General features: G+C 35.5%; 1 protein-coding gene across 3 annotated transcripts in view; it reads left to right on the plus strand.

Annotated features, from left to right (window-relative positions):
• Positions 1–23,933, plus strand: part of chrna7.S (cholinergic receptor, nicotinic alpha 7 S homeolog) — a 71,269-nt gene that overhangs the window by 6,430 nt on the left and 40,906 nt on the right. For 2 of the 3 annotated variants that reach the window (XM_041588321.1, XM_018255485.2), the window contains exon 1: positions 7,620–7,678. The exons of the other annotated variant lie outside the window; for it this stretch is intronic. The gene's annotated coding sequence lies outside the window, so the exon portion shown is untranslated. Of the gene's footprint in view, positions 1–7,619; positions 7,679–23,933 lie in introns of those variants that run through there. 3 annotated transcript variants of the gene reach the window in all.

Genomic DNA, 23,933 nt, shown 5'->3' on the forward strand with positions numbered 1-23,933 from the left:
TTCTATGAAGTTATTGTCAATGTAATAATGGAAATATAATAAAATCAGTAAAATATTACTGAAATCTAATTAAGTTAAAGTATAGTAAGGAGCTTGACAAAGTTGCTAAAATATTGGTGATTTCGTGCTGCATTATCTACTATAAGGGGATTCCTTCATCCTCTAATAGTTTACTAGTAATAGTGGTATTTAATGTTTTGATCAAACAATGAATGAGAAAGATTTTTCCAAAACAGGAGTTTTTGGTAATGAAATAGGGCTCATTTACAACCTGCAGTTATGGTTGTGCTAAAACTTCTGCAATAATTGACTACATTCATTGAAGGTACTTGTGTCCAAAGCCACTCCTTGCACTTGTGCATTTTTGCACTAAGGGTCAATGTCCTCACCAGTTTGTTCAGAGGTGGCGATAGCTGCTGGGATCCAACTGTGGCCATTATCAAAATGTGTAGTGAAGAAGTGGGAGTGATGCAAGTTCATGTGATTTTGTTTTTGTGCTGTAAAAATAAATATTTCTGTAAGAGAGTATGAGTATGAGAGTATGACTTTTGTATTTATGTGTGAAATAATTATTTGTTGGTTTGAGCCAGGAGGTATCAAAATTGATTTTTTGTAAAAATACAAAAATAGGATTCAGCAAAAGCCCTTTTAACAATAGTGCTTCAAAAAAAGCATTGATTTCTCAATCCAAGCATTATATATATATATATATATATATATATATATATATATATATATATATATATATATATATATATATATATATATATATTGTACGAGAAGCACTGGGAAACAGGTTGCTGCAGTGCATGTCACACTGTATGTTTGGTACCGACAGCAAAGTTTTGCAATGGGGAGAAATAAAATACTTTGTTTTACTATTGTTCGGCTTAAGTAAAAGCTGGCTTATGAAATTCCTGGAGTCAATGGAAAAAATTGGGTGAGTCATTCATTCCAGTAGGCAGCTCCAGGTGAATTGGGGTCCCAGACAGGTAGCTGCATGGTGATTAGGCTGCAGCTGCACAGGGGTTGACTCTCTAAGAAAAGAAGCTGGGTTTTTCAAAGGAAGAGAGAGAACCTTGAGGAAAGCAGGAGCTGTTCTTCTGTGTGCTCTAACTGCCTTGTAAGAGTGCATTGTGGCTGCATTTTGCTTTGTAAGGGATGGGGGCACAAGGCCCTTGTCCTGGGTTAGTAAAGGAAAGCCTCTTTGTATTAGTTAGAGCCAGGGCCTGATTTACATAGCGAATGCCCCTAGGCCCACTGATGTTTGTCGCCCTCTGTCCCCTCTCTTTTATTTGCACAAATTTTCATCATCCACATACCCAAAAAAAATGTGTTTTTAAATATATATATATACACTTTTTGATGTGACATTTTTCTCTTTCTGATATAAGCCTATAATTTCTGTTATTCCTCTTTTCTAACTACTGTTAGACTTTTAGCGCATACATGGATTATGTCTGCTGCATTATACATACGCATGTCTGCATGAACAGTTGTCATGCCTGCAATGTAAATTTCCTGTGGTCGCAACCACTTTTGTCGCAAGTTGTGGGGGTGGAAACTAAGGGGGTCACACTACTGTGGGTCTGGTTGCACTGTTTGATACCTGAGGAAGGTCCCTGTGGGGGACCGAAACGTTGAGCAAAACAAACCTTTGGATGCTTGATTCAGCAAGTCATGTGAATGTCGTTCTTCTGCATTACTTGTGTTGTTTCTTATATAGATATATATATATATATACTGTATCTGAAATCTAATCTAATCTAATCTAATTTCTGAGGTTTAAAGGGTAAAATTATCAAAAATCAAATTAGATTTTTTCCATGATTGGAATTTTTTCTACACCCAAACTCACACATTCGAGTTATATTTTCGAAAAACTCTAATGTCTGGTTTTTATTAAGCAAAAATAACTTGAAAATTCTAATGTAAAAATTTGCCATCTAAAAGCTGTCAAGGTCAAGTTTTTCGGTTGACTTGAGGGTTTTCATCTGAAAATTTGACTGATTTGAGTTTTCGGGACATAAACCCGATCAATAGAGTTTTTCCCCATTGTTTTTTTTACATTTGGATTTTTTCATAAATTCCCAAACATTCAAAAAGAAAAAAAAATAATAGTTTATTCAAGGTAGAAAAACCCTCATATAACTCACAAATTTAATTCTTGATAAATATGCCCCAAATATTTTCCTTCTACTTTGAATAAACTCACAGTTTAAATAACTCAAATCTGTTTATTTATTAGAAAATCAGAATATAAAAACCTCGATTGAATACAATCATGAAAAATTATAAAAATTTGAATTTCTTTACAAGCTCAAAAAACCTGAAACACTCGTTAAAAAGCTCTAAAATCGAATTTTTTTGAGTTTACAAGCTCAAAAAACCGAAAAATCTTAAATTAATAAATTGCTTGAATTTTGCCATTGACTTCTACATGAGCTCACAAGCTTTTAGATGCTGAAGTTTTACATTTGAGTTTTTCCAGTTTTTGTATGCTTAATAAATACCAAACATTCAAGTTTTTTAAAATAGAATTCTAATTTGTGAGTTTATGTGCAAAAAAAAAAATCAAATTATGACAAAAACTCTAATTTGAATGTTGATAAAGCACCCCTTAAGGGGCGTTTTTATTAAAGGTCTCATTTTAGTGGTTGTAGAGGTTTTGGAAAACCACTACTAAACTCACAAACTCTAAAACCACGACTGTCATTGAATTTATTAAACGTTCTGATTTTAAAAAGTGCAAACAAAAGAAAAGGCTGAACAATCGGAAAAAAATCCAAATATCACAAAAACCTCTAAAAATTTGAATTTTTTGGACAAACCATAGTGAAAATAAATCTGAAAACCTCTAACATTCTGATCTGGTTTGAAAATGGTCCAATAGGATCAGTGCTCCTCCCACTGACTTCTATTGCACCTCAACTTGGTGAAGTTTAGCATGAAAGGCTTTCTTGTTTTTTTTCACTGGATACATCTCAAATTTTTAGAGCTTTTTAGAAAAAATAGGAAAACAAAAATTTGTTATTTATGGGAAAAAAATTGAAAATTCAATTGTTTGTAAATGGGCTTCCGAATGTAGAGAAAAAAGGCCTTATGTGCTGTCCCTTATGCAAATCTTGAACAATTTTACTGCTTGAAATGCAGATGTGCCTGAGCAGTGTAGTTGCTTTTTGAGAAAACGGTTCTGTGTTGTGCTATATCTGGATGCTAAATGTGTATAAATGAAAACAACAAACAATTGTAAACATAAGCATAGCAGAAATATGTAACACAGATGTATTATAAAGTATTCCTTTCTTATATGACTTGCAAATGTGTTAAATGAAATGTATAGAAGGTAATTCTCTATGACATTTTAATTTCAAAACCTCTTCTGCATTTTTCTAATTTCACTTTTTTCTTTCCTATTACACATTTTTTATAGGAGAGTACCCTGTCTTATACATGGGGGAAAATAACACAAAACTGTTTGGTGGCAGAATTGTTAATAGAATAAAAAAACAAAAACAAATGAAAGAAACAGTAACTAATTTATAGTGTATTGTTGCTCTACAGTGGTATTTTTTTTTATTGGTTTCAGAAAGACTACTATAGTTTATATAAATAAGCTGCTGTGAAGCCATGGGGCAGCCATTCAGAGAAAAGGCTCATGTTTACATAGTAGATAACACTCTGTAAAATACAATGGGAACTTTTCAGTTATCTACTATTTAACCTGTGCCTTTTCTTCTTTTTTCAAACTGAATGGCTGCCCCCAACAGCTTGATTATCTAAACCTGCAGTAGTGTTTCTAAAGCAAACACACCAGTTTTACCAATGCAGGGCAAAAGTACAGCTTATTTTAATTACTTTAAAACACTTTAATTTTTTGGTGTTGCTGTTCTTTTGAAGGGAAAAACAAACCCTATGGGGTATATTAATCAAAGAGTGAAGTTAGTGATCACCATCATCGCCAGAGTGAAATTCCACCACTCTCCATTCATTTCTTTGGAATTTTGAAAGGCATATTTATCATAAGGATGAACTTTCACCCATTGATAAATACTCAAAAAAAATCCCATAGAAAAGAATGGAGGAATTTCACTCTAGAGGACTGTGGCCATCTCTAACTTCACTCTTAGATAAATATACCCCTATGTATGCAGCCTTTACAATTACATTGTGGTCCTAAAGGGCAAATATAATATGCTCAGATTTTTCAGCAGAAGTGTGCTTAGTACAAGTACATTTGCTGCCACGATTGAATAAAGCCCAGAGAACTGTCTATAATATAAAGAATGCTATTTATGGTATTTATGTTATTCCATGATCATGAGAGCAAGCTCTCTCCTGGCTTTTTGTAATGGGTTTATTAAAACTATAGAAATTTATGAGGACCTTGTGGCTAAGTCTGCTTGAGACACTTCGTCAAGGATAACTTTGTAGAGTTTGGGATACTAAAGCAACTACAAAATAATTATATATGTTTAACTTTAAAGAACGAAAGGACCTTATTTAAATACATAATCATGTTTATAAATATGAGCGAATGCTACAACATTGCTTTGTCTACAGCACAAAATGAAATATCATTCATTCTTAATGTGACTTACCAAACAAATAAGAATAATCATATTTTAACTAGCAACCAGCAACAGGTTTCCGAACAAATATACTAAGAAATATATACCCTAACTGACAAACCTGAAGGGAGTGCTTATTAAGCAGAATAAACGCAATTCATAAACTGTAGAAACTTATAGTGAAGCATTTCCCACATAATTCCCCTGATTGGATGCCTGGCTCTTGGCCATATCAGCTACATACTGGCATTGTGCCCTCCCCTTGTGACTGACATTTACTTTAAGAAGGGACAGCCAAGGTGAAGAGAATTTAAAGATATTGTAGGTGAGGTGGTGCTAAGAAAATATTAAGTACTCTGCAAGAATCTATAGCCAGAAGCACTCCAGCCATTGCTTAACTGTCACACCTACATTCTCCTAGTGCCATTGCTAAACCATTATCTACAGCAAAACACTAATTATTTACTAAAAACACTATTATTTACTAAAAAACACTATTATTTACTAAACTCCGAATGCAAAAACCACGAAAAAGTTTGTGATTTTTTAAAAGTCAGATTTTATTAAAAAAATCAAGAATTTTTCAGAATTTATTAAACCCAGAGGATGGAAAAAGTCAGAATCTTAAAATCCCGCATATCAGACCTGTCGATGTTGCTTATAAGTCAATGGGAGAAGTCCCAATGATTTTTTGAAGTGCGTGGGTTTTTGGCAATACCCCGAAGTTTTCTGAGTTTTCGGTTGAAAAATCCGTAAAAATAGTGAAAATCGGTTGAAAAATCTGAAAAAATCGTGAAGATCTGATTTTTCGCGATTTTAACGGATTTTTCTCCGCAAACAAAATTTTCGGAAAAGTGTATTAATAAATAAGCCCGTGCAGATTTGGTCAGAGTTTTTTTTTCAGGAAATATTGAGATAAATTCGGACTTAGATAAATAACCCCCTTAAAGAAACAGTAGCTCCAAAAATAAAAGTGTTGGAATTATAATGTATTGTTGTGGTGCACTTGTACAACTGGTGTATTTGCTTCAGAAACTCTACTAAAGTTTATATAAAGAAGCTGCTGTGTAGCTATGGGGGCAGCCATTCAAAGCTGAAAAAGGAGAAAAGGCACAGGTTACACAGCAGATAACAGATAAGTTTTAAAGTATACAATGGGATTCTTCATAATTTATCCGTTATCTACTGTGTATCCCATGGCTACACAGCAGCTTCTTATATAAACTGTAGTTGCATTTCTGAAGCAAGCGCACCAGTTTTACCAGTGCAGTGCAAGCATATACTGTATTACATTATCATTCCTGTAAGCCACTATAATTTTTTGCTGTTACTGTTCCTTTAGACACACCAGATTCCAGATTAATTACAAATTTAGCTGTAATGATTCTCAGCTGTTACCTTCCTCTTAAAAAAAATAAACAAATAGGTAGTACTGGGTTGAAAAAAATACATCACATTTCCATCAAGTCCATTTTGTGAATATTATGTTATTAATGTTTAAATGAAACCTTCATTACAAAGTAACATCCTCTTGATAGTGTTAGAAATCTAACAGTGATAGAAATCCAATATGCCTTTCAAATAAGTCAGAGGGTTGCGGGAAATGAGAATGGATTGTACCAGAATGTATGGTTTCCTGAATCAGCAAGTCATGCTTAAGTACCGTACTATGAAAAATTACTTTGCAGCACAGAACCTTTTAGTAATGAGGTGTAAAGAGTGTATTGGATTCTATCTTGTAAAAGTGCAGACAAAAGAAGTGAACATGTATATGTTGCATATAGAGCAATTTGCTTTTTTTCTTTTTGCTCTATGTAATATTGAATATATCAAAGTTGCCTAATGAAATAGTATTAAAGGTTCAAGAGCTTAACACCACACTAATGGGAAATAGAGATAGAGAGATATATTTTTGGGCAAGGAGCTGCTGGTAGAGCAGATGAGATTCACTTCTGGGCTCTTGTTTTGCTCTCTCTTTGAAATTATCTGGCAGTCTTGTCAGGTGTGGGGGGGTTTGTGGATGCACACCTAAGGCCAATTTCAAAAAGTATAATTTCAAAAAGTATAAAGCCCTGTCTAAGTAATTCAAGTAAATATGCCAGTGCATGTAATTTTGAAACAGGGTTTTTTTGTTACAAAGTTATGATCATAATATTGATAAGCCACCATACCACGTCAAGGTAAAACCCCACATGGTGGTCCCTAACTTATTTATCTTTAGTCATAGTAAACAAGGTACATTACCTCTCTGTAGTAGCAATTCTTTGTATAAACATCTCCTGTGCCTTGGTTTCAACTCTGTGCTAGATCCTCCCCCGCCAACTGCTGAGCGGCTTTTAAGAGGGAGAGACTGCCTTAACCAACGCCCATTTTAGAAAAGTAGAAGTCAGGTGTTGTAATTAAAATCCAGGTAGAGTGATATGTGCAGTTGCACAATAGTGTGTATACATATGTGAAGTGAAATGTGAAGGTATGTATGGTAGTGGTAAAGGAAAGTGTATGTGTATTTGGGAGTATATGTGTAAGAAAACATAGAATAAAAGAATGTAAAGAAGAAATAAATGAGAGACATAATAAGTGTATGTGTACATAGAGTAGTGTCTAATGGGACGTTGGTTTTTTCACGGCTAGACCCTCCCATGCCGCCAGCACTTATGGCTTTTAAGAGAGAGCGATTGCACAAACCAAGGCACAACAAGTGAGGGGGACCACCAAAAGTATAAAGGGGGGGGTATGAGGGTGCAATAACCACATGAGCTTAGCCAAAGCTTCACTTATTATGTCTCTCATTTATTTCTTCTTTACATTCTTTTATTCTATGCTTTCTTACACATATACTCCCAAATACACATACACTTTCCCTTACCACTACCATACATACTTTCACTTTTCACTTACACATGTATACACACTATTGTGCAACTGCACATATCACTCTACCTTGATTTTAATTACAACACCTGATTTCTACTTTTCTTAAATGGGCGTTGGTTAAGGCAGTCTCTCCCTCTTAAAAGCCGCTCAGCAAGTTGGCGGGGGAGGATCTAGCACAGAGTTGAAACCAAGGCACAGGAGATGTTTATACAAAGAATTGCTACTACAGAGAGGTAATGTACCTTGTTTACTATGACTAAAGATAAATAAGTTAGGGACCACCATGTGGGGTTTTACCTTGACGTGGTATGGTGGCTTATCAATATTATGATCATAACTTTGTAACAAAAAAACCCTGTTTCAAAATTAAATGCACTGGCATATTTACTTGAATTACTTAGACAGGGCTTTATACTTTTTGAAATTATACTTTTTGAAATTGGCCTTAGGTGTGCATCCACAAACCCCCCCATAGTCTTGTCAGGTGAGCAGATTCACAAACAAATATTTCTCTGAACCAGTCTTAACCTTTTAAGACACAAAGTTCAATGATTTCTGGCATCCTAGTGGCATATGCCCATCTGGTATCTTATTCCAAGGGGCAGATTTATTAAGGGTCGAATTGAAAATTCGAATATTCCAATTTTTTTATGGTCAAAACTGTTAAATTTGACTAGGGAATTCTGCAAACTCGTTTCGAGTTTTTATCATACTCTGGTCCTTTAAGAATTCAAAGTTGACTATTTGCCACCTAAACCCTGCCGAATTACTGTATGACTCAATGGGAGAGGTTCAGGGGTCAATTTGGAGTTGTTTGTAGCCTTCCTGACATTCAAGTTTTTTTTTCGGGAAAAACTTGATTCCTACGAATCAAATACGAATCAAGTTTGTTTGAATTCTAATCAAATTTGATTAGCGTTTTGGGTCCTTTAAATTCGTCCGACTTTTACAAATTCAATTTTTATAACAAATCTCCCCAAGTTGAATTTTGAATTCATTCGAATTTAAGGGGGTTTAAAAAAACTCACATGAATTTGAAATTCGACACTTGATAAATGTGCCTCTTCAAGTGTACAGTTTCTGGCACAAACATGGTTACCTAGTTCACTCGGGAAGTATTTGCATTTTATTAAATTAGGCTCCCTGCTTATATTTGCTGAATGAACACTTAGGAGCATGCTTTTGTTTTCCTTAGTGCTTATATTTTTGAGCCATTTCATCAGCTTACTCATTTAAGGATGGGAGAAATAGGCCTGTTGTAACACAGCAAATACGATTATTGAAATACTTAAATAATGCCCAGTTTTGGAAATTATTACTGTTTTGTGCAGAAAAGGCAACCTTTATAAAAAAAATGGATTCAATTCATGCTGTCATTTCTCAAAAGGTATGAATACTTTTTACTTTGATTTTGGCAATGCTCTTCAAATTCAGTGCATTGGTCCTGCCAATAATGGGCCAGTAGCTGTTATAGCAATATCTGATGGTTGTAGAAGAGGATTACTGGTTGACACCTGCATCTAAGGGGGTTATTTACCACTTTGAACAAACTCCCTTCCACTTTTTTTATTGTATTTATCAATTTGCTCAAAAAAATCTGGTGTGGGAAAAGACTCTTCAATTATTTTATAGAGTTTTTAAATACAATTTTTAAATAAAAATGATTGGGATTATTGTTTGAAACCTAGCTCAGCTCGTGATATCTTCCAATTGTATAAGGGACATCTGCCATAGACTTCTACATGACCTCGGCAGGTTTGAGATGGAGTACCTTTTTATTTGGAGTTTTAGCAACCTCTGTGTTTAATAAATCTCGAAAAATTTAAGTTTTTCCCCTTTAAAACTCCGACCAGAAAAATGAATAACCCCCTAAAATGTCCTATATATACTTTAAAATCAGGCATTTTTACAGGGTAACTGCTAAACTCATCAGCAGTCCTTCCTTTCTGTGCTTTCTGCATTTCTTATCTCCTTGATGTGCCATACTGCAACTCACAGTCATAGGCATTTAACAGTAAACACAATCACAGCATACTTGAAGACATTATTTGTGCAGTGGGGATATTATTCTTTAACAGTCTCAATAAAGCTTGTTGTCATTAATGGAATTAAATCTTCTAGTCTTTGAATTATTTTACCCCTGTCACAATGGCTAATGCTTCCTGTAAAATGTGTGTATAATTCCTCTCTGTGGTGATTATAGTCTGGGAATAGTAGACAACAGGAGACTCGAGAATATCACTTACAGTATTACCTAAACAACTGTTAAGTTTCTATGGGTCACAAGGCTGCAGAATGAATCACATCAATACATATAAAAAAAGAGTTTTAATGATGTCAAATTTATAATGTCATCCATTCATTTTAAGACGTTTACTGTGGAAATAATTGTGTGCTCGATAACAAACACACACACACACACTGACAACGTATTAAATAAATATAAAACCACATTTTATAAATACTGTTTAAAGATGTTATTTTCTGGTTAATGGCTTGTTTCTGTTTTAATAAGAACATATCTCAGAATGCCCTTTAAATGCAGTGTTCATTAAAGCAACCAGGCTAGAAAATGACCAACAAATCTTAGGTTATTACTTTAATGAAGGTTTAAGGCTTGTGGTTCATGCGTAGTGGCTCTGCAGTAATAAAGAATAAACAACGCTGCATTGCGTGGAGATAGTAAGTAAAGCTGCAAATGATGAGCCTGATTTTATTGCTTTTGAGATTGCTACTTGTCACATTTTGTCATCAGCATTCCAGACATGGGGACTATTGCATTTGTTACCTGCTATGTGTTAGCTGAAGTCTTTATGAGAATTAGGTGACCACAGTCAGTTGGATAGAATTGGTCCAATTCTAGCAGTACCTTGGATGCTGATGTAGTTGGGTATAAATACATGGTGCAATTTTAGTACAACTCCAAAGTATTCACTTTTCTTAGATGCATGGAAGCAGGGTGTATGTCTGAGTTCCATGCAGTTCTATAAATATGGATGCAGATGGAAATTTCTGTAATACTGCATAGATCAATGAGTGCACATTCCCTAGACCTAAAGAATAGAAGGATCAGCATGTGAGACAAATGCTTTGATCAAGAGACATATCCAAAAAATGCAGTCAAGCAGGGAGGTGCCATCCTATTAAAAGCATCACCAGAGCAAATGGGTATGTTGGCTTGGCAACTTTGTGATAATAAACTTGTAACTCAAAAGCCCTGTTTTCAAAAAGATATGCATTTGCTAATATTTACTAATATATGTTAATATAGGTCCAGGTAATGCACATTCTTCACTCCCCCCTTTTTTGTGAGTCTGAAGAATTTTTGGATAGGTTATTTGCATTTTCATTTTATTTTACCTTTTTTAAAATTAGCCTTGGACTGCTTCCCAACCCACTTGGCATACTACAACTTGTCCTTATCTCCTAATCACATAAGTCTGCTAAAAATCATTTAAACATTTAAAAAAATCCAGTAGGATAGTTTCCCCACCAATAAGGATGAATTATATCTTAGTTGAGATCAAGTGCAAGGTACTGTTGTGTTATTACAAAGAAAAAATGTATGTTTTAAAATTTGGAATTGTTTTTATCAAAGGGGAATATATGGGATGACCTTCCTGTAATACAGTGCTTTTTGGATAATGGGATTCCTGATAGTGGATCCTGTACCTGTATAATTAATAATTTTGGCTTCAATGTCCACTTTAGTGGGGAACCACTAGTAGTTCAGAAGAGCTTGTCTTCTTCTTAAACAAACTCCTGTTATCCAGGGCTTCTGTACCCTCAAAAGAAACCTTGCCTGTCAGGAGCATATGCTCTTTGTTTAGAATTTTAATATTGTTTTGCAAAGAATTATTAGGAAAACAAAGTCAGCATAGTCACATTGTGGGTATTATCTGTAGTATTGACTTTAACATTTAATTTCATGTTTGCCAGCCCCAAATCTACTGTGTCTTTTACACACACTCATTTTCTACTCAGGAGGTAAAAATGTCAGGGAAGAGGAGCACTGACTTGGTTCCAAATTGGCACCACAGAGTGAATAGCGCTTTACTTGTCCTTTAACAGATTTGTCTGGGAAGAATATGTTGGATAGACTGATCTGAACATATATATATGGACAGGGCTGCCATCAGAAATCGCGGGGCCCGCACAACAATTTTTTTGTCCCCACCCTTCCCCACCCATCAGAACAAAGGCTACACAGGCACAAGTGCTAAAACATTTAAGGCCATCTACAAGTTAAAGAAAAAAATTGGTGGCCACAGAGCACGTCCTACAAGTTATTAAAACATTAGCTGCCAGGAACCCCTACAAGTTATAAAAAAAAAAACAGTAGTGCCTGGGACCCTACAAATTATTAAAAAAATAAAAACATAGTATAACAAAGTTATATAAACAAAATTCCCGGGCAAGGCCCCTACAAGTTATACTAAAAAAATGATGGCGAGGGCCTCTATAAGTTATATAAAATAAAAATTGGTTGCCAGGGCCCCTACAAGTTATATAGAAAAATGGTGGCCAGGGCACCTTTATGTTATATAAAAAAAATTGGTGGCCAGAGCCCCAACAAGTTCTATTAAAAAAATGGTGCCGGGGTCCCTAAAAGTTACATAAAAATTGGGGGCCAGGGCCCCTGTAAGTTCTTAAAAAAAATAAGTGTACTTACCTCAGCTGCAGAGTTCAGGGAAGCTCAGGTGTTTGTGTCTTCAGATTTCCTGTGCTCTTATTTGCCAGCGAAATGTAAGTTCCTGTAATGTTGTATGGTGATTGGATAAACTGGAGGGGAGGTTCAAATCTCACCAATCCAATCATCATGCGGCTTAACCGGGACTTACAATTTACTGACAAATAAGAGCAGTTAGAAGATGCAGGCTCCTGCCCACTCTCCCTTCTGAAGTCTCCAGCTCAGTGACAGCGGGGCTAGATATCCAAGCAGCATGGGCAGGTCCCCCTTAATTTCTAAAACCCTCCGGGGCCCCTGTCCTCCCCTGATGGCGGCCCTGTATATGGAAAGTGCTCACATGCTTATTATCTGCAACCTTAGTTACAGTTTTGTTGGCTTAACAAAAAACACTCATACTGAGTTAATTACGAGGCAGGCTGCAAGAAGAGTTCTCTTTTAAACATAAAGAAATTTGTTACTACACAATAAACAATATCTGCTTATCTGCTCTCATGACAGGTGGATAGATTATTTGAAGGGGCTAGGTAAGATACTTAATACCAGAAAAGCAAAATTATCTTGCAAAGAATATATTATCAACACATGTATACTGGATATTTTGGACATATTTGGACAATACTTTCCCAGACATTAAATTATCCCAGCTTCCAGATTGTATAGTAAGAATAGAAATGAGAGGAAATAGCAAGAATAATATGAATATGAAGACTATGCCAGTGGATTCTGAAAAATAAACTAGTATAAAGACTGCAAAAGGAAATTGTACAGCTTCAATTAAGCTGACAATAATATAAAACAAGTAATAAATTGGCAGATAAAAGTAAGAATAATCCCAAAATATACTCTGTATCTATATCAATAATAAATATATACACATTGGGAATGTTACCCCATAGAAATACATACTGTATGCTATTATGAGAAGAAATATATATAACACCCTTTCCTGATATATAGACTAATAGAGGAAAGCTTGTATTGTAGCTGTACAGAAAGCCTTAAGTAATTGCTGTTGTCCTCGGTTGTCATAAAACATTTTTCATAAACATTTAGGCAAAGTTAATGTCAACAAAGCTCTGGGGCCTAATGTGGTATACCCTTAGAAAAGGTTAGCTCAATTTTAGCCAGAGGATTATATTTAATTTTCTTCTCTTGTCTGGTAAGGTGCCAATGGTACACATTTGATGTAATACCAATATTATGTGCGAACTCAAACTGGTAATTTTATATCTGTCAATTCTACATTTGAAGTGGAAAAATTACTTGCCTTTTTCTTAAAAAATCACATTTAGTATTATGGTGAGAATAATAATACATTAGATACCTTATAGTATAAGGGCATCTCTGCAATATATTATCTGGGAATAATATCTGGGAAAGAATTACACAGTAGGAAAATGGAATGTCTTTAAAATCCTGCTTTATAAATATTCCTCAATATACAGTATTCCCATTGAAAGTTAGGGACTTGCATTAAAGCATTAAAGTTAGTTTGGATGGCTGAAACTTTGATCAGGTACAAGGAAGCCAATAAAGCATAAAAAAAACTATTAGACACGCTAAAATAGAAATGAAAAAAGGTAAGAGTAAAGAGTAAAATGAATTCAAAATGATTTTTTAAATGTGTAATCTGAGGGAGATCAATTGGTTGATGAGAGCAGGGAAAAAGCAGAGATTCTTAACTATTTCTCCTCTGTTTACACAGCAGACGAACCATCAAATGAAGGTTTCCTTTTATAATATGCCCAATTGTAATAATATAACTATTGATTTAAGGGTACATGAGTGGAAATTAAAAATAGAATTGAATATGTTAAAGTAAACAAAGGTAAACCCAGGGTACTAAACAAGCTCAGTTCTATTATTGCCAAACCAATATATTTAACTTTACAGGATTCCTTCTGGTCTGGGATAAGATACTTGAATACATACCATAGTAAAACTATATAATAGATCTTGCCCATCTACTTGATTGCCTTTTTTTGAGGAAGTTAGGCTTTGTTGAAGTTTTTATACAGGACCACTTAGCACTGTACTGGTTAAATTAAGGATATATTTGCATTTTATTTGCATTTTATTTTAATATTTGCATTTAGAAATAGAACTGGCTGAAGGATTACAGAGTGGTGGCAAATAAAACATTTTCTAATTATTCCAGTGATGTTAGTGGGGTACCATAGAGGTTAGTCCTTGACCCTTTGCTTTTAATTATTAATGACCTTAAGATGACCTTGATGTGGACATTGAAAGTACTGTAACTATTTTTGCAAATTTATAAAAATAACATAAATGCAAGTTATACACTAAATGGTAGTGTGTTGTGGGTAATTGAGGATGATCTGTGGATAACAAGCTGTGTAATTCTAGGCAGTGACATTCAGTGGCTACAAAAGCAAGCAAAGTATATAAAGAAGAATGCAGACACTGTTGTTTTTTTAACAGCCTAATATTCCCTTTTTTCACTTTCTGTAAAGGAATAACACAAATGTGATACATACGAATTTGAGACTGTACATGCATGACAAATGATTTATACCCTACAAGGCAAAAAAAAAAAAACCTGGGGTTCATAGGGTAAGAGTAACTTCTTGTAACTTTAAGAGCCGGATTTCCAGGTTTTAGCCTGGAAATTCGGCTTCGTAGTGCTACCCTCATAGTTTAAATTTTCTATTACCAGATTAGTTGCATGTCTCTGCACTCTCTGTAGCTCATTTATATCCTTCTTAAGGCCTGGAGCCCAAAACCACACTGCATACGCAGCATTATGTTTTTATCCCTTTTTTATGCAGCATGCTGCGTATGCAGTGTGGTTTTGGGCTCCAGGCCTTAAGAAGGATATAAATGAGCTACAGAGAGTGCAGAGACATGCAACTAATCTGGTAATAGAAAATTTAAACTATGAGGGTAGCACTACGAAGCCGAATTTCCAGGCTAAAACCTGGAAATCCGGCTCTTAAAGTTACAAGAAGTTACTCTTACCCTATGAACCCCAGGTTTTTTTTTTTGCCTTGTAGGGTATAAATCATTTGTCATGCATGTACAGTCTCAAATTTGTATGTATCACATTTGTGTTATTCCTTTACAGAAAGTGAAAAAAGATTTTGCTTTCCTTTGAATCACTGAACTAATATTTCAAATAACTGCTGCACATCTGTGTTACATGGAGTTGACCAACTCCTGGCATTTGTTACATTTCACAATTTTTCTGCATTTCTTCGTTTTGCCTCAGAAACAGCATTTTTGATGTCATCCAACAAGTTTTCTATTCTATACGTCAATCTTGTTGGTTTGGAACCAAGATGTTGCTTGTTTACTGGTGTGTTTAGGGTTGTTGTCTTGTTGAAACTTTTGCTAAACTTCCTTAAATAAAGGCCATAACCTTGCTAGTTATGTTATAGCACTATCTAGGAAAGTGAGACAGATAAATCTAGCTAGCACAAGCAGTGTTTGCTCCAATTAGGAGAGATAGAAGGAAGTAGATTTCCCTAGGCTCTGCTTGCCTAAGTGAAGAGATCACAGTGCTGAAGAGGGATTCAAGCATATTTTTCCCTCATCCATTTCAGCTGAAGGGAATCCAGACCATATGATTCATTGAAACCTTAAAAGGGTAATCTTTCAACTCCCCAAGCTATCGCCGCATGGTATCATCATGTTGTCTCCTCATTGACTGTACTGGCATTGATAATTTTTGCTGCACTGCCTCATTGTATCTGTGAGTACATCACCCATGGAGATTTGTCTTGAACAATAAAACTTGTTTTGTTATTTGCAAGAACTGCCTGGCATCACCTACTTTTATTTTTAACACAACAGCGTAAGTGAGTTATAGTTCCACTATACCTCCCCTTCATTCTTTTCTTTTAGCAAAGGCCCATCTGTGCTGTAAAATTTTTACCCCATAAACTGATTTTGTATAAATGTTCTCATTTAAAAAACAGTGATGTGAAGTATGTAAATAGGATCATTAATGAGCTGTATATGTTCATAAAGTAAGCATTCAATATAACAATTAGTTTGTGCTGCATTTTGCTACAGTTGCATTAAACAAAACATATAGATTTAGAGATACACTTCTGTTTAAATGTTGAACACTGGTTCCAGTCTGTAAAGTTTGAACCAAATCAGTCATATTCCTACTGTGTTACTGAGTGTGATTAATGGAGTGTGCCAAGGAGTTTGCTGTGGGGACCCAAAATCCACTTTCACTTACTGGATTTGATACAGTCTGGTAGCAAAGGAACTACATATGTTCTACTTCTAATTTGGCAGAGATGTTTTATATTTTGACAGGAAAAATAAGATAACAAACTCAGAATTGCTTAACATCTGAACATCTAATTTCCAATCTGACTTCAAGCTACGATAAAGCAAAAGTCATTAATGTAATACAAAAGCTTTTTTTTTTTTTAAATAATATTTCATTTAACAAAATAATCATTTTATGAACAGTTGTATTCATAAATACATTTCGTGCCTGGAACATGACAAAACTACTATATTTAGAAGTTTTAATTAGAGATTTTTTCATTATGTTGCATGGGATGTAATGCATGTTAGGAGTACTGTAATTTATAGGTGTTAAGATTTAAGAGTGATTAGACTTTTTCAGCCCGCCATCCAGTTTTCTTTGGTGGGACCTTCCTAATTAATTATCTCAAAAAGCAATCATGCTAAACAAAAAATGTGCATCTTGAATAGATCAGTGAAGAGGTAGTCAAAACCAGGAAACACTGTGTACTGTTTATCATAGTAAGCTCGTCTAACTGCCAAGATCACATTCATACCTGCTATTTTCCAAAGGAGCATTGGAAATTCATGGATTTTTTTGCAGTGTGTTAAGATCAAATAGTCTTAGATGTAATTGCAACACTATTCCACTGCTTAAGCGTATGTGCACAAGGTCTGTTACAAGACTTTATACAGTAAGCAGAGTGTGGAGCAAAAAGGAGGAATAACATATATAGTATTACTGAAGTTTAAAGGATGAATACTAAATATATTGCAGCGGTGCATTCCATTTTAATGTATTTGGGCTTTGGTTAGGTCTGTCTCCCAATAAAAATCTAGAGAGGAGGACTAAAGGCTTAGAGGCTTAGAGGAGCAGAGTAAGAGCTTCTTTAACAAATTTCTAGTGCTGCGTCCCAATGTGTCTTTTATTTTGTGAAATAACATGTCCTCAGTGGGGATGCAATAGCAGAACTTTAGTTCCTCCTCACTTCTGCACACAAATAAAAGGGAGAGATTAAAAAGCACGAGATAAAAGTTTATATAGAAGAGAAAAGATTACTATGAAAGAAGTAGAGAAGAGATGGAGTGTTATACACATGAAGAAGGAGAAGGCATTAGAGAGGATTATAGAGAATAGAAGAGAAGAAGAAAATAAGGCAAAATGAAGGTAAAGAACAGTAGCACATTGGACAAGCTAAAACAGTATATCATGGTGTGAAACTGGTTTATTTCACTGCACCTCCAGCTAATTCTGTGAAAGTAAAGGCCAAAAGCGAGGGTCCCCAAACATTTTACCCACAAGCCGCATTCAAAATGCAAAAAGAGTTGGGAAGCAACACAAGCATCCAAAATGTTTTTGGGGGTGCCAAATAAGGCCTGTGATTGGCTATTTGATTGCCCCTATGTGTAATTGAAGCCTACAGGAAGAACTATTTGGCAGGACACCTGGTTTTTATGCAAAAAAAACTTGCCTCCAAGGCAGGAATTCAAAAATAAGCATCTGCTTTAATGTCACAGGGGGATGGTGAGCGACATGTTGGTTAAGAGCCACTAATTGGGGATCACTGACCTGAGCTGGAGGTTCACCATCCACTGGTGACCCCATTACAATTGCCATCTGTAATGAAATTCTTAAAAATGCTGGGAAGATAAGCTATTTTAGTTGATATAAATTGTTAATGTTTTTGAAAACATTATAATTGCTATTTTATAATTATAAACATAAATCATATTGTTAGTAGGTAAAATTAAATTTTTATTATTTTTATTTTTGCTTTCAACATGGCAAATATGATGTAATTCCTGGGTAAAACCATGTCAGATATCACATTTAACTTTTACAATGGGAAAAAAGTGAGACAAAAAAGACTTTCTCATTATTAAAACAGTTCCTAATACCATGTTATTCAATTCAATACATTTCACTAATTTTTAGTATCAAGGCACTGAAGCAGAGTTTGCAGCAAATCATCCTTCCAGCTTAGTATTTCCAGATCTGCTTGTGCTTTGGTTGGAACACTGAAAATACTGCATCCTCCATCAAAAATGAATTGTTGGGGAAAAAAAGCCCTGAACAGTTAAGATTTATCATATTAAGTGAAAAATCAATACTACTAGTCATTTAAATGCTAACATACTTTTTGCGGCCTATGCACATTTAATCGCCATTGTTACTGTTATTATGAACTATAAGGGGGAAGTGATTGTCAGAAATGAAGGTATTATAATTCTTTATAATATGTTTGCTGCCTTTTCTAATACCTCTAATTTTTGGCTGCAGACTATGGAATTAATAACACGAAAATCCAGGAAATAATCAATGGATTTTTAGTCCTTAAAAATGATTAAATATTTTCATCATCATGCCATAGCTACTTACTATGAGAAATGTATTTCTCCAGGAGCCATCCATTGAACGTAAAACTTTTGATACTTCACAGCTATTTCTTATACCTGACAGACCATGTGAAAATGCAGCATCTGTATTTTAGAGACATAATTTCTGTGTTTGTTTCATATATTGACCACCCATATAGTATAGATGTAGTGAATCCAGAGAAGAAGATATATCAATTGTCTCTAGCAACGTCAATTTATATTGTTAGTTTTCCTCCTTTTTTTTTTTTACACAGTTTTGTTTTTTCCCCCTCAAACTCAAAAATGTATAAGTCTGCTTCCCCATGTTCAGCCATTCAAATCCAATCCCTATAAATCACAAGATGTTAAAGCTCTGGACAACTAAATGCATCAATTTGTTATTCTATAATTTTTTCCCAACATTTTAATATGGCACTAAGGGTTTGAATTTGGTACAGTATTCAACTATATATTTTGTATAGGATTCAGAGCTGAATTCAATTAGTTTCATCCTAACCATATAGTAGATAAACCCTATGTCATTTATTCCAATGTTGTCCACTTGTCATCTGCAACATGACATGCTAGTGATGCTTATTGTAATGTATTCCATTAATCCAATTCATTATTTGCATATTTAGATTTGAGTTACTCAATAGTTATAGATAGAGCTGTGATTCAGTGATGCAATTGTGTTACTCAACCTTCCAAGTGTGCCTTTGTAAATATAGATCCATCATCCATGTCATGCAAGTGAATGCCTATTTTGTTGTGAGTACAGCTGCTTACAATTTAAAAGCTGGCATCATATTTTACAGTATATGATTTATAGTATAGTATATTTGGAGGATATGTACTGTATATGATTTATAATATATTTGGAGGAAATCCCAGACAAAAGCTGACATTCTTCACTTTCTCCACTATAATTTTCTCTTGTCATGCTGCTGTTCTGGCCGTTCCCAGACAATATAAGATTTTATAGTATATTCATAAACAATGATACATACCATCCACATTGTTTGTTTTGTACCAAAATAGTCACTAAACGTGCTATACTTTCCTCAGGACTGTGTTGACATCTTCAAGAATAAAGTCGATTCCATCTATAAACAATTTGCCATCCCTAAAGTTAGTATAAATTTCTCTCACCTCCTTTTGACTCTTTCTGTGATTCCAAGTCACCTATCTTCTCTTAACACTTATCTTTGCCTTATTTCTTTTTTTCCCTTCTTAATTCAAACGGGCCTGTGTCAAGGCCATATTGAGTGTTAAAGTTCTATTCCTTTGGCAGTGAGGAATAGAGGAAGCAGGCCCCAGTAGAACACCCACAGTAGAACAATCAAGTTTCTTCCCCCAGGTCCAATATAACAAAGAGGGGTTGGGGTGAGGGGGGGATAGTGGTCTCACTCAAGGTGTGGCTACAGCCCTGCCCCTAGGTATCACAAATGCTCTGCATTTTAAACCCAACTTAAAGGGCAGCTGTTGGCAAAATATATTATCCCCAACCAAAGGTATGGGCTAATAGAGCCTGCACTCCAGCAGGGGGTAGCAGTATTCTTTTTTAAAAATTGCCCCCCGCCAGCACTAGGACACTCAGGAGGGCGCTCCCAGTGCAATCGGCCTTGTCAGTAAGAGCGCATGCACATAAAGCCTTCTGATGTCACGTGCATGCGCATAATGAGCAAGTTGTGGAATGCACTCATTATGCATGTGCCCCAACATGGCTGCTTGAACCGGGAACTCCTTCCCATTGCAGGTAGCCTAGGGCTGGCAGGGGGCATTTTTTTTTAAAAAAAAACCTACTGTTACCCCCAACTGGACTGCGGATTTTTATTAGCCCACACCTTTCGTTGGGGATAATATACAGTGGTGTGAAAAACTATTTGCCCCCTTCCTGATTTCTTATTCTTTTGCATGTTTGTCACACAAAATGTTTCTGATCATCAAACACATTTAACTATTAGTCAAAGATAACACAAGTAAACACAAAATGCAGTTTTTAATGCAGTTTTTAAATGAGGGTTTTTATTATTTAGGGAGAAAAGAAATCCAAACCTGTGTGAAAAAGTAATTGCCCCCTGAACCTAATAACTGGTTGGGCCACCCTTAGCAGCATAACTGCAATCAAGCGTTTGCGATAACTTGCAACGAGTCTTTTACAGCGCTCTGGAGGAATTTTGGCCCACTCATCTTTGCAGAATTGTTGTAATTCAGCTTTATTTGAGGGTTTTCTAGCATGAACCGCCTTTTTAAGGTCATGCCACAACATCTCAATAGGATTCAGGTCAGGACTTTGACCAGGCCACTCCAAAGTCTTCATTTTGTTTTTCTTCAGCCATTCAGAGGTGGATTTGCTGGTGTGTTTTGGGTCATTGTCCTGCTGCAGCACCCAAGATCGCTTCAGCTTGAGTTGACGAACAGATGGCCGGACATTCTCCTTCAGGATTTTTTGGTAGACAGTAGAATTCATGGTTCCATCTATCACAGCAAGTCTTCCAGGTCCTGAAGCAGCAAAACAACCCCAGACCATCACACTACCACCACCATATTTTACTGTTGGTATGATGTTCTTTTTCTGAAATGCTGTGTTACTTTTACGCCAGATGTAACGGGACGCGCACCTTCCAAAAAGTTCAACTTTTGTCTCGTCGGTCAGAAGGTATTTTCCCAAAAGTCTTGGCAATCATTGAGATGTTTTTTAGCAAAATTGACACGAGCCTTAATGTTCTTTTTGCTTAAAAGTGGTTTGCGCCTTGGAAATCTGCCATGCAGGCCGTTTTTGCCCAGTCTCTTTCTTATGGTGGAGTCGTGAACACTGACCTTAATTGAGGCAAGTGAGGCCTGCAGTTCTTAAGATGTTGTCCTGGGGTCTTTTATGGCCTCTCAGATGAGTTGTCTCTGCGCTCTTGGGGTAATTTTGGTCGGCCGGCCACTCCTGGGAAGGTTCACCACTGTTCCATGTTTTTGCCATTTGTGGATAATGGCTCTCACTGTGGTTCGCTGGAGTCCCAAAGCTTTAGAAATGGCTTTATAACCTTTGAAATTGAACTCAGGTGTGATAAACCACAGTTAAGTTATTTTTTAACAAGGGGGGCAATCACTTTTTCACACAGGCCCATGTAGATTTGGAGTTTTTTTTCTCCCTTAATAACGTAAACCTTCATTTAAAAACTGCATTTTGTGTTCAATTATGTTATCTTTGACTAACAGTTAACGGTTTTTGATGAGCAGAAACATTTAAGTGTGACAAACATGCAAAAGAATAAGAAATCAGGAAGGGGGCAAATAGTTTTTAACACCACTGTATTTTGCAAAAAGCTGCCATTAACTATGTAACTATATGTGTTGCTTTTATCACATGACCCTGCAGTTTTAAGATTAAAAGTATGGGTGGAGCGCATTTCAAGTGCACGGCATTTTTATTGGTTTATGTCAAACAAAGGTGTATATTGTTCCTATAAATGGGAGCTTACTCAAGCATTATCTGCTACACTTCACTGAACAATAAAATTGCTTAAGAGGTTTCCAACCATTCAGTTATATAGCTTACATGGAGCAGACCATAAAAAACATTTTAAGTGTGCCTGTTTTATGTTGCCTTTGTTGTAAAATGTCTGACTAATGAAACAGGTAAATGTAATTTAGATAAAATACATAGAATAACAAATATATTTTTCCTTCTGTGTTCTGTGTTTCAGAATCATATTTGTGTGATTGCATCCATGACATGTCATTATTTGTTACATGATGTTGGATGCACAATAAGTATTGTCAGTCACAGCGACTATGCGCCATTTGAGACCTACTCCTCTGATTAGGACCATAAATCAACCTTTTCAAGTATAAAACATAAAAAGGTGGGTGGGATATCATTCTTTCCTGCATCATCAAGACCATGACACTAATTTTTTTCAGCTGCAATTGTTTAGCTATAGTTTTAAAAGATCACATAGTCAAATATACAGTATATGAGGATTTGCTGGAGGAGCCCTTTTTTGTGGTTTACCATTGTGGAATGGTTACCATTTCACTGGTATATCTGTTTATATCTTGTGTGTCATAGCAAGGTAACTCATTGTCTAAAAGATGATGGTGCTACTGAATAGAAATAAAACATGCTGGCTGACTAGAAGGTTTGGGAATATGTTTTCAGTCCTTTAACTGAATGCAATATGGTAGAACAAATATTTTAATTAGGCTTTACAGCATATAATATTTTGGGGTAGTAATAAGACTCTCTGTCATGTCTTCAGTTTAATGAAATTGGAAAATGAAGAATACATTACTAGGTTTGGGATTTAATAGAGCTTAAAATATCACTTATGCAGACACAAATTGAGGGGAGAATATTCATGAAAACATTACTGAGACACTCAAATCCATGCAGAATGTGTTTACATGTGCAGAATAATGATTAACCTGTTACTTCATGACTTTAGGATTTTGGAAGTTGACATAACTCATTGCTAACCAAACAGACGCAGTTGAAAATATCTCCTCTGGAATGCAAATATGTATTCAACATGTTATTACACTGTGTTAATTAAATGACCTGCTTAATTATTAATAGTTATTTTCAGTGACAGAGCCCTGTCTTCTCTTAATATCATTGTGGGGCTGTGGAGTTACAGTATGTTAATGCTGGCCTGCTTGTAAATACAGACTTGATTATGTTATGTATGTGTTTGTTATTATACATACAGCTGTTTATTTCCTACTTTTGGATACCCTGTATGAGGAACAGAGAATTAGAAATTAGATTATTTTAAGTGTTTAATGGCAGTTAGATATCAAAGCTACTAAGGTCATTTACCAAATGCAGGGTGTGCAAATTGCAAAAATCAGGTACAATCTGCATTTGCAGATCACCTTGTATTTTATTGAATTTTCACAGGTTACTGCACTCCCAAGTTGTGTGCAGAAACCTGTGTTCCCCCCATGAATACAGTACTGCCTGATATCTGCAGTGCTGTATTCATGAGGGGATGGAAGAGGTGTCATGGAGCTTTCACACCTACTACACATCACCTGAATTGCATTTTGCGGGCCATTATGGAGCTATAGGGCCAACAGTAATAACAGGGCATCTTTGTGCTCACAGTACTGCCAATAAAAAATACATTTTAGTAAACTATTTTGTTTAAAAGGCAGGGCATTTTTAGCAGCCTAAATGTCCTTGATAATGGGCGAGTGCAGAGGACCGAGGGCAA

This window comes from Xenopus laevis, chromosome 3S, assembly GCF_017654675.1.
Source record: "Xenopus laevis strain J_2021 chromosome 3S, Xenopus_laevis_v10.1, whole genome shotgun sequence".
Classification (NCBI taxonomy): domain Eukaryota; kingdom Metazoa; phylum Chordata; class Amphibia; order Anura; family Pipidae; genus Xenopus; species Xenopus laevis.